The sequence below is a fragment of the Ovis aries genome, chromosome 1 (assembly GCF_016772045.2).
Source record: "Ovis aries strain OAR_USU_Benz2616 breed Rambouillet chromosome 1, ARS-UI_Ramb_v3.0, whole genome shotgun sequence".
Lineage (NCBI taxonomy): Eukaryota > Metazoa > Chordata > Mammalia > Artiodactyla > Bovidae > Ovis > Ovis aries.
In genome coordinates, this window is record NC_056054.1 from 90,575,394 (window position 1) to 90,590,472 (window position 15,079).

The 15,079-nt window shown below is 44.3% G+C and overlaps 2 long non-coding RNA genes across 3 annotated transcripts in view; one reads left to right on the forward strand and one right to left on the reverse strand.

The window, feature by feature from the left end:
- Nucleotides 1-15,079, forward strand: part of LOC121820005 (uncharacterized) — a 45,521-nt gene that overhangs the window by 3,653 nt on the left and 26,789 nt on the right. For both annotated transcript variants that reach the window (XR_006060445.2, XR_009599945.1), the window contains exon 2: nucleotides 2,061-2,174. This is a non-coding gene — a long non-coding RNA (uncharacterized LOC121820005). The remainder of the gene's footprint in view (nucleotides 1-2,060; nucleotides 2,175-15,079) is intronic.
- On the reverse strand, nucleotides 1,980-10,078 carry LOC132659454 (uncharacterized). The gene is made up of 2 exons (XR_009599946.1): nucleotides 9,813-10,078; nucleotides 1,980-2,883 (listed from the first exon to the last, which is right to left on the reverse strand). It is a non-coding gene; the product is annotated as an uncharacterized LOC132659454 (long non-coding RNA).

Genomic DNA, 15,079 nt, shown 5'->3' on the forward strand with positions numbered 1-15,079 from the left:
GGAAATAAAGCCAATGAGCAAAGAGAAACACAGCTGAGGGATGTAAAGGTAAAGGGAACCTTAAAGTCAAAGCTTGAGCCCCTGAATCCACCTCTTCCCATGAGCCAGTAAACCTCCTGTTCTGCTTATCCTCCTTTGAAGTGGGTTTCTGCTACTTGCCATGGAAAGAAAATCCTGACTGTTGTAACAGGGTTGTACTAAGGCTTGTACCAAGCCTCCATGGAAGTAGTGCGATTTTCTTACGCTCAGCCTATCATGTTTCCCCCTGGCTGGAGCCCTGATTATTATAAAACTAATTATGGGCAGCGTACGGGGACCAAAATCACTCAGGGATTGTCTCACCAGTGACGATAACAGTTTATATTTGGGTTTGGTTTGGGGCGGGGGCTTTTGTTTAGGCTTGCAAAATGCAAGCCCATTCTGACTCCAAGGCCTTACTGAAGCCTTTCTGACTCAGTTTTCAGGAGTCACCGCCTGAACATTTGCTCCGCAGTAACCTCTGTTTCCTTCTGCGCAAAGTACTTGAATTGTCTCTCCTCTCATACGTACATCTGACAGCTTGGGTTTCTCTCCCTGCTGTGTGAAGGTGTGAGGGTTTGGACAGGAGCATGCCAGTGATTCTTTCTTTTTGTTTTTGTTGCTGTCAAGTTATACCTTCTTAAAGGTTGCATCTTGTCCTTTGAAGCAGATTTTTTTTTTTAAAGTGGCTAAGTGTCTTATGCCCTATATGTTTAAAGAGCCTTTTATTATTGATGAAGATGTATTATTCCAGGAGACTCTCCAGCTTATCCAGGTCAAGAGCTGGGCACCTTTCTCCAGACCGAGTTCAGCCTCTAGTCCCACAGTGATATGAATACAAAGCAGTCTTCATTGCAAGTGTTCAGCACACAGGCCTAAACCCAGGCACAGTGTATGGCATCCAAAAAGAGGCCCACTTTCTGGAATGGATGCATGTACGTGTGTGGCTCGTCCCTTTGCGTTCACCTGAAGTTATCACAACATTGTTAATCAGCTATATCCCAATAGAAAAGAAAATTTTGTTTTTTTTTTTTTTTTTTTTGAAGAAGAGGTCCACTTTCTGCTTTAGCTTCTGGAACACTAGTTAATCCAGGGAAGGAAGACCAGGGAGAGGAGCTAGACTAGTACCCCTACATTCTATCCCTTTATTTCTCTGAAGATTGATGATGATTATAATTTGTTGAGAATCTGCTAATGTGCCAGGTACTTTAAGTAAGTGCTTGGCATGTGATCTAAAAAAAAACCTCAAAAGAATTGTTGTATGGGGTAGAGAGTATTCTCATTTTATAAGTTAACAAACTCAGAGATGTTGAAATGAAAGGGCTATTCTGAAGCTAGAGGTGGCCCTGGAGTCTTGAGGGCTGGCAAGCGGCCAGCACACAGGTGGGAGCTGCCGGGTGGTCTGCAGGCCCCAGAAGATACAAGACAGAGATCCTGGACAGGCTCCAGGACGGTGGACCCTGTGTGACCCCCCAAACCCCCAGCTCCCACCCACAAAGCCAGATACATCCCCCAGTGGGGTGGCAGGTGAGTGGCTGTATCATCTTCCTGAAACACTTGCTGACTTAACGTTAGATTTTGTCATTTTGTTGATTATATTTGTTAATATAATCTTGTGTGAATGGGTCTTATAAGATGTGCACCTGAGGTAAACCATCATTAGGTTTATTGTACTAGTTTTCCCCACGCATTATGCATACTAAGCAAAGCAAAATGTTTATAAAATTCTTAATCTGAGACCCTTGGGCCAGTGAGCAGAGGTTATAGTTCTTTCTTGGTCCCGCTGGTGAGTTAAATTCCTGAGTAGCTCTGAGTTATCAGTGTGTCAGTAAAACATGGGTCAGGCAGAGTAAGAAACACGTTGCAGTATTGACTCTCAGATGCTAAAGCCAAAGCCCTTTTAAATTGTTTTGCCAAGGGTAGCAAAGCCAGTAAGTAGGATCAGGCATGGGAGGGCCAGGGATCGTCACTGATCTTTATTTTTCAGATTTGAGAGTCTTGTAGCCTTTACAGAATCCATTCCCCATTCTCTCTACCCACAGAATTCATATCAGAATTGTGCAAACAGAAATATCCAAGAAAACAACTATAGTCCCAGGTTACCTGGTTGGTAGCTGGTACAGTGGGGCCAGAGCCCACGCACAAGCATTTCCCAGGTAAGTCTATTCTTGTGAACTAGTGATGCTGAGTCTTCAATGTGGGAGAAGGCGAGGCTGCTGCCTTCCCCTTCATAAGCATCTGCATTATCTGATTAGACTCTGATGTGTCTAGAAATGAGGCCAGTGAAACAACCAGAGTGCAAGGCATTGTGGCACATATTCTTCAAAATCCTGCTTGTCTTTCCCTGTGGAGCAGCAGTGGTTACCCTTTCTCTTCGTTTTGGACCCTGGATGTGTCTTGGACATGTTTTTGGCTCTCTTTTTTGTAAGGGACACACTTGGGCAAGGATTTGCACAGATGTCTGCCCTGGGGGCTTTCATAGCTTTTCTGGCTGTCCTTTGTCTTCAGCCTTATTTCTCTTTCATCTTTCATTCTACTTTTAATTCTCACTGGCACGTGGAAGACTATGCACATTAGAGAAAGAAGCCGTCTCTGGGCAGGTGTAGCCTGAGCTGGGCTGCGTGGCTTGGGTGAGATGGACGGGATTTCAGCCCCCACCTTCCCCTTCAGTGGGTGCTTTTGAGCACTGAACACTCCGGATAACTGGATGTGGTGGCTCTACTGAGTCTTGCTGTTTTCTCACATCTTCGTTAGCTTCAGAGCAAGGCCAGGTGTGGAATGAATGAATGAAAGAGACATACATGAGTAGGCTGGTTCCACTGCTAGGCTGAGGAGCAGATGCTCAGAGAAGAGTGCCGTGTACATCTGGTGGAGGGAAGAGTGAGCAGTTATGGAGGAGGCTGCTTGAGAAATGCAGATTCTCTGAGCAGGGTCGGCGCCCGGAGTGAGGGTGAGCCTGGCCTAGACAGGCATTCAGACTGGAATTTGAGAAACCTGGATGTGATGATTTTGGAGCAGGGGCAGCAATGTGATTTGATGCCAAACAACAGATGAAATATTCAGCAAGAGCTGTCATTACCTGAGCCGAGTCAGTGCCTTAGGAAAGGCAGGAGGGAGAGGAGAGGCTAGGAGGATGATAATCATGGACTATTTCCGAAGGTCTGGGGGAACCAATTCTACCTGTGCTGACTTTATTACAATTGCCTCCCTCCTCTGTTGGATAAACGTTTGCTGAGTTTCTCGTATGTGCCAGGAGTTTTGATACAGGGCTCATAATGGAGAATACACACATGCAAAGCAACAGTGGCTGTTGGTCTAATAGCAACAGGTGCTATTAGCCAATAATGAGTTAATAACAGGGAAAGGGGAGGGATGACACTCTGTTTAAGCAATTATGTGCGTAAGAGTGTTCTTTGCTAAGATATGGAACCCAGGCACCACACACTGAGAGGAACAATGCAAAAGAAGCAAGTTTGCTGAATGTAAGAATAGGAGTTCAGCAGGTTGCGTTTGAGGTGGGACCCCAGGAAATGGGCCATAGACAGATACGCCCCAGGAAGCCAGGGCTTTCTGCCTCCTTTGCCCAACTCTGCAGCCCTCTGGCACATGTCAGGTGTTCCACGGATATCTGTGGAATGGGCGTACAAGTCAGACAGGGGTATCCCTAGGGAAGACCTTCCCGTTGCCCTACTCGCATCTTTATTTATTTATTTATGTCTGCACTGGGGCTTCCCTTGTGGCTCAATTGGTAAAGAATCCATCTGCAATGGAGGAGACCTGGGTTTGGTCCCTGGGTTGGGAAGATTCCCCTAGAGGAGGGCATGGCTGCCCACTCCAGTATTCTTGCCTGGAGGATTCCCATGGACGGAGGAGCCTGGCGGGCTACAGTCCACGGGGTCACAAAGAGCTGGACACGACTGAGCGCAATACAGCACACGTCTGCCCTGGGTCTTCACTGCTGCCTGGGCTTTCTCTAGCTGCGGCAGCAGAGGCTGCTCTTCGTTGCGGTGCACAGGCTTCTCATTGTGGGGGCTTCTCTCATTGCAGCTCGCAGGTCTAGGGTGCAGGCTTCAGTGGTTGCAGCTCACGGGCTTAGCTGCTCCACGGCATGTGGGATCTTCCTAAGCTGGGGATTGAACCCGTGTCCCCCGTGTTAGCAAGCAGATTCTTAATCACTGGACCACCGGGGAAGCCCCACTACACCCATCTTAATGCTGCCCTCACGGCGACTCTCACCCTCAAACAGAGCCCACTTCAGAGTGTATTAATTGACTGTCACATAGGAGGTGCTCAATAAGTATTTCCTAATGATAAGTAGATATGATAATGCATTATTAATATATCCATTAATCTGACAGATACTGTATTCATAAAAAATAGACATTATAAATAGATTAACAGATAATATGCCAAAGATTTCAAGGGGAATTAGGCTATAATAACGACATTGTCCTCCAGACAGCAGAAACTTAGTTTCTTCATTCCTGCTTCCTCTTTCCCTTTCCTCATGACCCTCTAAACTCTCCCATTAACCGAGGTGTTCCTCTTTGGCCCCCAGCTTGCACCCCTCAGCGAGCATAACAAGAGCCTGGTCGTCACCCAGCAGAGGTCTTCAGGGCTTCTCTCTGTGGACCAGTTCAACCTGCCCCAAATGGAGCTGGGGCTCAGACAAGTCTGGGCAGGAAATACAGACTCAGAGCCAAGGGGAGAGGGAGGTGGATGCAGAGGCAGACGGAGAGAAGGAGCTGAGTCGGGACCTTGGGAAACCCTGAAGGTACGGAGAGAGAAAGAGAAGCCTTATGTGAACCTGGGTTCCATCAGCTCACCTTCCCAGCTTCATGCACTGTGTGTGTTGGGCCCATCACTGCAGTTTAGATAGCAGCATAGTATCAGGAACCAAATAAGCAATAAATAATTTTTGAATGAGGAAAACTCCTGCACTTCCCATCAAAATGGACCCCTTGCTCTAGTAATTCCAAAGTAAGCTCAGTTTCCAGAACATGTCATGTTCTTTTTTTTAATCTGTTTTCATCCATTTATCCATCCACCTGTTTATTCACTCAACAGGTCCAACGCCAAAGCCATTCCCACGTTTAAGGGTTTTGTTATGGCAGCAGTCCACTTCCAGGTACCAAAACTATGTGGGTCTACTTTAAATTTCCTGCATACACCACCAGACTGAAAGCCCCTTGAGCGCAGTGAACTGAGTTCACCTCTGTCTTGCCCTGAAGGCCTCGCCCTGACCTGAACCTGGCCCTGTCTGAGACACAACAGTTATAGCCTGCATCAGTTCTTCAGGCATTGCATGGTATCATGAGACAGTTGTAGACAGTTTAACAGCCAAATGGGCAGCTAAAGAAGAAGTACTCCTCCAAAGAGGTGAAGATCAGAAACAAAGGGGAAAACACTGGCTCTCTGTAAACCCTGTTGGGAATTTAAAAGGCTACAGGAAATTGGTCCAGTGATTGACTACAGAACCAACTTCAGGATTCTCATCTGGATGGAGAATTTTTTAAATATTAATTTTTTGTTGAAGTATAGCTGCTACATAATATAAATTACAGGTGTATACTATAGCTAGTGATTCACAATTTTAAATGTTGTACACCATTTATAGTTACTCTAAAATATTGCCTATATTCCCCATGTTGTACAGTATATCCATGTAGCTTATTTTATACCTCATAGTTTGTACTTCTTAATCCCTCATCCCTATGTTGGCTCCCTCCCACTGATAGCCACCAGCTTATTCTCTATATCTGTGAGTCTGCTTTTTTTAAAAAAAAATTATATTCATTAGTTTTTGTATTTTTTAGATTACACATATAAGTTATACCATACAGTATTTGTCTTTCTCTGTCTGGCTTTTGCACTTGGTATAATGCCCTCAAAGTCCATCCATGCTGTTCCAAATGGCAACATTTCATTCTCTGTATAGCTGAGTAGTGGTATTCCATTGTAGATATATGCCACATTCTCTTTATCTGTTCATCTGTTGGTAGACACTTCGGTTGCTTCCATATCTTGGCTATTGTAAATAAAGCTGTTATGAACACTGGGGCACATGTATCTTTTCGAATTAGTATTTTCATTTCTTTTGGATATATACCCAGGAATGGAATTGATGGGTCCTTTGGTAGGTCTATTTTTAGTTTTTTGATAAACCTCCGTAATGTTCTTCACAGTGGCCATACCGATTTACATTCCCACCAACTGTGTAGGAGGGTTCCCTTTATTGGATAGAGACTTTTAAAGGACTAATTTTACTTTTGGCAACTGTCCCCTGAATATAATTGAGGGGCTTCACTGGGAAGACATTCCTCTGTCCCTCCATTCTCATACTTTCTCTCCACTTACCTCACCCATCTCCTCCAAAGACGGCACAGTTATAAAGTCATTCCTGACCTGTAAGATTTTTTGGCTTTTGAAAATATAAATATCTCTGGGAGCAGTATGTACTAGGCTCTATCAAAGTCAGAGGGAATTCACCTACCAAATCCTTCGCTAGGGCAGGCTTACAGAAGAAGAGGAAGCCGTCGTGAGGATGTTCAGAGCAAGAGTAGGAAAGATGCTAGATGGAAGGGACAACAGGGGAGTCCCTTCCAGGAATTTGGGAGAAGACAGCCAGGACTTTGGGGATTTCAGAAAAGCCGATATTCTGTTTTTGTGAATGTGGCAGAGGCTGGCTGAGGTCTGCTACCTGCTCTGGGGCTTCTTGGCAGTAACTTTGCCTGTTGCTCAGTTTATGGTCAGCAAAAACGCGGCTGCTTCACCCACCCAGCAAGGACTGTGGCTAGGTCAGGCAGCACCGGGGGCCATGAACGCTCGGACAGACCCACATGGAAGGACCAAACATCTGTCACTCCAGAGATCCAGGTCGAGCCCGGAGCTGCCCTCGCCCTAGGCCACTTGACCAATTTGGGAAGTGCACAGGCTTTGTGGTGGGACAAAGCTGAGACAAACCCAGACCTGCTCCTCACGAGCTGTGTGGCGCTAACGCTTATGGCCCTAGTGCTGTGTGCTCTTGCGCACGCTTATTGCCCTCTCCGAACCCTGGCTTTCCTCCTTTGCAAAGTGAGGATCAGCATAATTAATACAGAAGGTTGGTATGAGAATAAATGAAAAGAAGTTTGTAACCTGCCTGAAATAGGGTCTGGGACGCAGTTGATGCTCCAAAACAGCTGTGCTCCTCCCCCCTCCCCCAATCAACTCTGTCTTCTTGCGTTTCATTAGTCTGATCCCTGTTGTTTTCTTAGACCATCCCTGACTGTGAAGCAATCACGACAGAAAACCCAGAAGGAAGGGTAAAATGTGTAATGAGGAATTTCTAGGGACATAAAAGTGATATCATTTCTGTATGCTCATGTAACTATCAATCAGCTTTAGTGACAACCTGGCTTGCATAGCTGAGTGGACACCACCAGCTTTCTGCTGCTTCTCCAGACTGAATTTTATTTTTATTAAGAGTGGAACAATGAGTCTGATTTTTCTGCTTGGATACTAAAGAAGACAAATTAGCCAAAGGGAAATTCTGCTGAAACTGTATTTCGTACTTGAGATCCTGGGTCCTCAGATGGAGCCTCCTGTGTGACCTTGAGAAGCTGTGGACACGCTCACAGCTGGATCCCAGTCTTATGTTGTCACAGCTGGGTCAGCAGTGTGGGAGCCTCAAGGCCATGCTGGAGCCTGGTCAGCAGGGCAGCCAAGCAGCACATGTGAAATGAGAGTGACCCTGGTCCTTGGTAAGAGACAGAGCTGCTTGAGCTGCTTGGGGATGCACTGCCACAGCATGTTGTGAGAACTGTCACCCACACTGGCCCAGTTCAAATCAACAAGCAGGCACTGAGAGCCTACTGTGTGCTGGGCATTGTTGGATGTGGAGGGCATGGGCTACACAGTCTAGACCAAGGCTGCTTCACTTTCTGGTGCCTTAGGTAATCAGGGAAGGTATGGACCTCTTCTTGGAATAATGTTTTTAAATGTGTAAAACGGGGACTTTCCTGGTGGTCCAGTGGCTAAGACTCCCTGCTCTCAATGCAGGGGGCCCGGATTTGATCCCTGGTCAGGGAACTGGATTCCATGTGCTCCAATTAAGACCTAGCACAGCCAAGTAAATGAATTTAAAAAACAAAGGGGAAGACATTAAAAATGTGTCAAATGAAATAAGATAAAAGAAATCAGTTTGACCAAAACATACGCAGTCTCAGGCACACACAGAGGAATGTACTGCTGCTAATGTAGATGGGTGAGCCGATCATAATGGCGGTGGGTGTCTGGAAACTTGCAGAGGGGCTGTTACAGACTTCCAAGGACAGAGATGGGGACGAGCATTCCATGGGGTGGGCATGGCAAGAGCAAAGGCTTGGGAACAAAGGTATGCAGGCGTGTTGAAAGTGTAGCGTGAAAGTGAAAGTTGCTCAGTGGTGTGCGACTCCGTGGACTATACAGTCCGTGGAATTCTCCAGGCCAGAATACTGGAGTAGGTAGCTGTTCCCTTCTCCAGGGGATCTTCCCAACCCAGGATCGAACCCAGGCCTCCTGCATTGCGGACGGATTCTTTACCAGTTGAGCTACGAGGGAAGCTCATGCAGGCGTGTTAAGGAAACAAAATTATCAACTGGGTAGGGTAGCGCTGTTGGGAAGCACTGACCCCTTGTAACCGGGTCCTCTATCTGAGTCTTAGCCAGTAACAGTGGTGGACTAAGTTTACAGTGAATTACCCGTCCTTCTCTTAGGCCATTAATAATGGGGAAGTGAGCCCTTGGCATCTATCCTGTAGCAACAATCTGCTAAGGACGTTCAGAAAATCAGACAGAGGTGAGGGAGGCAAGGAAGATCTGGGAAGAGAGTGCTAGGCAGCAACTCCATTTCGCCCCAGAAGGACCGCTGTGCAGGGTTAGAGGTGGCCCTCTGCAGCAGCTGAAGGTCCCCCAGATGACGCTCATTCACAAGCTAGCCACTGTCACTCTGTTGAAACAAGTTTCTGGCAGAACTGTCAGAAGGAAAAGGTTCAATTCAACATTGATTCCATGAGCATATCAGCCCTATGTTATTTTAGGTTCTAGGGGAGACTGGAGTCTGTCCACAGATGAGGCTTGTGTCTAAATTGGAGACTTCCTAGAATCCAGGCGAGCCCAGAATGACCACAGGCCTGCTGAGACGGAGGGCCAGCCAGGGCTTATGCAGCTGCCTCAGGGAAAGTATTTCCAAAATGCAGGGCTGAGGACACAAGTGTGGTTTAGACCCAAAGCCCTGGCCAGCAAGGGAGGGTGATTTTGAGTTCTGCCATTAGATGGGCCTCAGAGACTGGACTGAGGGACTGTAGCAGCTCATATTGTGTAACACTCGGGCAGCACCAGGCACGGGTTTCCATTGTTAAAGACAAACCACCATCAGGTGTGCAAGAAAGATCCCCCTTTTCAGGTAAGGAAACAGGGTTAGAGAATTTTCAGTAAGGCCTAACACGGCTCCCAACAGAGAATCAGGCCACTTGCACAGGGGAACACAGCTGCAAACTGGTAGAGCCAGGCAGGGCCTGGGGCTTCTCTGCCAGACTCTTCCTCTGGGCATTAGACATGAGTACTGGCAAGTGAAACAGAAGAAACCAGAACACAAAACAATGTCACTGAGGCCAGCTGCTACTACTGGTCAGTTTGTGCAGTGAGGCAAGCCAGACTCCAGTGGGCTCGGCTACATCCATGGACCAGGAGACTAGAAAAAAGGGAAAGGATAGGAAGGGTTAAGGAGAGGAAAGAGGGCAGGGAGAGAGGTCAATAAAGTCTTTAGTTCCTTACCCGGTTGGGGCACTCTGGCCAGTTGTCTGCATCAGGAGGAGACCAGGGACAAAAGGGCCCCAGTTGCGGCCACTGGGTCCGGTCCATTGGCAGGCAAGCCAGCCCCTGAGTACCCCGAGTGGTTGGGATATTAGTTGCAGCGAAGAAGAATCCCCGCCAGAGTCGCCATTTGTTGCAGGAAGGGGGACCCTTTCCAGGGCCTGAAATCGGGCTCTTGTCTAACACTTGGAAATGAATTGTCCGAAGACACACGTGTGCTGAGAAGGCAAGAGATTTTATTGGGAAAGGGCAGAGAGCAGCAGGGAACCCAGGAGAACAGCTCTGTCACATGGCTTGCAGTCTTGGGTTTTATGGTGATGGGATTAGTTTCCGGGTTGTCTTTAGCCAATCATTCTGACTCAAGAGTCCTTCCTGGTGGTGCACACCTTGTTCAGCCAAGATGAAAGCCAGAGAGAAGGATTCTGGGAGGTGGTCAGACACGTGGTGTCTCATTTTGACCTTTCCCGAACTCTTCCGGTTGGTGGAGGCTTATTAGTTCCTTGTTCCTTACCAGGACCTCCTGTTATAAAACAACTCATGCAAATGGTTACTATGGTCCCTGGCCAGGGTGGGTGGTTTCAATCAGCGTGCTTCCCCTAACACCCACCCTGGGCTCTGAGCGTGGGCACCACTGACTGGATGCTCCCCACAGTGAGCATGCGGAGCGCATGTGGATGCCTCAGTGCTGCTGGGAGGGAAGCATCTCTAGTTAGATCATTCCAGATACCAGCAAAAGACTTCCGGACCACATAGGGAACTGAGGCTGTACAAATTCTCTTACATCATAGAATATGGGTTACATCATAGAAGAAGAAGTTCACGGGTACAGGTGAAAAATCATGCATGGGTGCTTGAATCAAGTGGGTGTGATATGCAGTAAATCACGTAACTGCAAAGAGCCTGTTCTCTCATCTATGAAATGAGGATGACAATTCTAACTTCCCCTCTTGGCTCTGAGGATTAAGTGAGATGATGTTCCTAAAGAAGCTCAGGAGAGGTCTTGACAAACTCTATGTGCTCAATATACATTTTTCTCCCTTTTCTCCTTCAGAAGAAGTTTTGGAGACTGTATAGATTTTTACAGCTTTATGTAAATTTATGTGAGGTGACATTCAATGAAATCGCTCATCTGTATGATCCCTTTAATTCTACCTGCAGCTTCAGTAAAATTGAAATTTAAATCATACATTTAACTTAATGGTACAACTTAGATGTCAGGGGAAAGAAAAACCACTCTGTATTAAGAAGAAAAGACCGTAGCGCTAAAAATAACTATTGAGGGACGAAAGAGCTTTTGTTCAATGGACTCTTATCTGTAAAAAAGAAAAGGCCAAATTTTAATCCAAAGATTTAGATTCAAATCAAGTTTTGAAAGAACAAATGGTCTCAATGTGGGGGTCTGCCATTTCATATTAAAATTCCTTTGTCTTATGATTTTTCCCACTATTTCTCATGTATCTTATTTTTCTCAGTTGGTCTTATTTTACTACATGTATATATTAAAGGCCAAGTGTAATAATTAATATTACAAAGCAGAACTGTTGGACCATTCTGAAAAAATTATTTCGGGCTTTTAAGTATTAAGAAAAATGATGTCCATCTATATCTTTTAAACTTTTTTCCCCCAAACTAACAGATTTAATGCATTGAAATACTTACTGAAAAAAAAATTAGTAGTACAGAAGACTATATAGAAGAAAGTAGAAAGTATCCCTAATCTCACTATCTTGATAGTAGGATTGAGAAGCAAGTTTTATTGATTTAAAAAAGCATTTTGTACTTTGAGGATATTAACCTTATGTGCGAAATAATGTAATTTCATAATTTGTTATCACTCAACCTTTTATTTTTTCACTTAATAAATTTTATTTACTCAGTACAACTTGAAACACAGTATAAACTTATATCCAATATACAATAAACAGATGAATATCAGAAAAAAAAGAAGATTCCAGTATAATACTGATGGTGGTAGTAGTCTAGTTGCTAAGTCATGTCTGACTCTTGTGACCTCATGGACTGTAACTCACTAGGTTTCTCTGTCAATGGGATTTCCCAGGCAAGAATACTGAGATGGATTGCCATTTCCTTCACCACACTCAACCTTTTAAATGTACATTTCTTTTTGGCAAGAAGATTTAGGTTTTATATTGAAAATCTACCACTGCTTCCTATTCTGAATGTTTTAGTGTTATAAAAGTCTCTTCATCTCTTCTATAAGGCAATTATCCTTCAGTAAAAAATGAATTTAAAAAAGCCTCTTCATCTCCAAATTATGAAAAAATTTATAATTTTTTGCTATTTTATGGTTTATTTTTAATATGAACTTTTGATGATGTTTCTGGATTTTATTTTTATATAAAAAATGAGATTTTGATCCATGCCTACTTTTTCCAAATGGCTAGCCAGTGTTTTTTACCACCGTTTATTGAATAATCCATCTTCTCTCTATTGATTTGAAAAATATTTTACTTTTATAATAAACTTATTCCCATATATATTTGGAACTGTATGCTGGTTTTATAGTCTTTATGTCCATTATCAAGTCTATCTAATCTTATTGCTTTAACAACTGGGACTTTAAAAATACCTGGTTAAGTCAGTTTTGTGTGTTCTCTCTCTCTCTCTCTATATATATATGATATCTATATGTTTAAGTATGTGTATATATAGGCTTCCCTGATGGCTCAGATGGTAAAGTGTCTGCCTGAAATTAGGGAGACTTGGGTTTGATCCCTGGGTCGGGAAGATACCCTCAAGAAGGAAATGGCAACCCATTCCAGTACTCTTGCTTGTAAAATCCCATGGACAGAGAAGCCTGGTAGGTTATAGTCCATGGGATTGCAAAGAGTCAGACACGACTGAATTAGTTCACATGGTCATGTGTATATATATAATAAATGTATTTTTATAAACAAAGAACTTTATAAAACAATGCTTTTTAAAAAATAAAAACTGCTGCCTATAGGAGGGAAGAAAGGAAGTACAGGAGGGAGGGAAGGAAGAAGAGGAAGGGAGGGTAGAAAGAGGAAGGGAGGAGAGAGAGAAGAAAAAGAGTAAGAAAGGGAAGGATTCTTTTTCTGTGTTTAAGGCAATGAGTGCGGAAAGCACTGCTTTTAGCTAGTCTATATCAGAAGTACTAACTAAAACTGACTTAAAGCAAAATGAAAACAAGGGAAGGAAGACAAATGTCCTTTAAGTTGCAATATAATGTTGAGGAATTGGCGCAATTCTTCCCTGAAGAAAATTGTCCCTTCTGAAAATAAAGGAGCTAAAGTTTTATGTAAGAGTGTAGAAGGAAAAAAAGGATTATATCACAAAAGAGAGCCATTTGGGAGGTCAGGCCTCTTCCCAGGAGCCAGATGCTCTGGATCAATGGTGATTCCATTACTTTTTGCCCAGCCCTGAAGTGTCTGGATGGAAATGTCATTCTGCAGACAAGTGGCTGTGTAGAGCCTTGCTGCACTGGGGGGCACACATCTAGATTCTCACCTCCAGTGAGTGCCATGGAGACCCAAGCTTGCCCGAGCTCCTGGAGGCTAACTGTGTGCAGCCAGGAGCCCAGGGTTGTGGGAGCAAGCCCAGAGTGGAGAGGGGCCCACAGTTCTGTTAGCACAGCCAAACAGAACTGAACTTCATGTTTGAATAATTTGCTCAGCAAGCAACCTCACAACTCATTCCCTGAACACTGTTTTATCTTCTGAAATAATGAAGGGTAATCTTTCCTCTGTGGCTTATTTCCTTCTAACTCAAAAATGTCAAAACTGAATGCATTTAATAAGCAACAAGTCCCTACTGTGTAGCACAGGGAACTATATTCAAAGTCCTGTGATAATTCTTAATGGAAAAGAATATATATATATAAAAGTCTCTTTCTGGTAAGGCAGAAATTAACATTGTAAACCAACTACATTTCAAAAAAACAACCCCTCCAAACAATGCGTTTCCCCTCTGTGTGAAATGGAGACTTCTTGGGGTGAGTTGGACACAGTGAAGACTCTGATTAGTAACGTGGTCATGATTCTCTGACAGTTATCAAGTGGAAGACATACTTAGAAGGAAAGTCCTTTTGATGTGGAATCAGAAGATCTGGGTTGAGATTCAGCTCTACTATTTAACAGTTGTGACTGTGGACAAGTCATGAATTGAGTCTGTTTCCTTATCAATAAAAAGGCATTACAGAGCCTGCTCTGCCTGCTTCTCATGGCCAGAGTGAAAGCATTCACTTAGCAAATTTATGTTGAGTGCCAACTGTGTGCCAGGTACAGTGGTTAGACCCTGGGGCTACCACAGCTAAATAAGACAGACAGGGTGTAGGTCCTTATGGAGCTTATAGTCTGGAGGAAAGTCATATTAAACAGGTGCTGTGATGTGCTCAGTCATATCCTACTTTTTGTGACCCCATGGATTGTAGCCCACCAGGCTCCTCTGTCCATGGAAGTGTTCAGGCAAGAATCCTGGAGTGGGTTGCCATTTCTTACTCCAGGGGATCTTCCTGACCCAGGGGTTGAACCCACGTCTCTTGAGTCTTCTGCATTGGCAGGTGGATTCTTTACCACTGCGCCACCTGGGAAGTCCCATGTTAAATGGGTATCCAGAGGTAAAGAGGAGAGTAACTAGTATGCTAAAGCATGGAGTTTCATAAAACTGAAGAAATGTGAATGGTGAAAAATTCTGTTAACAGTTTTCCATGAGTTAGGATAAGAAAGGACTTTAACTTTCTAAGTTATATTTAAGTATTTTGCTTTCGTAAATTACTTTTGTACTTATAAAAATAGACATTAAAATTAAAATTGGAAAAAAGAACAGTATTTAAATGTTCTCAAGAATATGAAAATACTTGGTTTTGGGTGTGAGTTTTCATGCAGCAATTTATTTTTTGCTCCATGACTTGCAGAAGATAAAGGATGAAGTATTTCAACAGAAATCAGGAGTATGCAGCCCCTTAGCTTAAGATCTGCCAGCAACAGCAAATGTAAGGGTACCCTCTGGCAGCAAGGGTACCCCCATGGACTGAAGGAAGTGTTTTCTGAAAACCTCACAACATCCTTCCATAATAGTCCTATATTAAGACTGGCAAGGAGATCCAACCAGTCCATTCTGAAGGAGATCAACCCCTGGGATTTCTTTGGAAGGAATGATGCTAAAGCTGAAGCTCCAGTACTTTGGCCACCTCATGCGAAGAGTTGACTCATTGGAAAAGCCTCTGATGCTGGGAGGGATTGGGG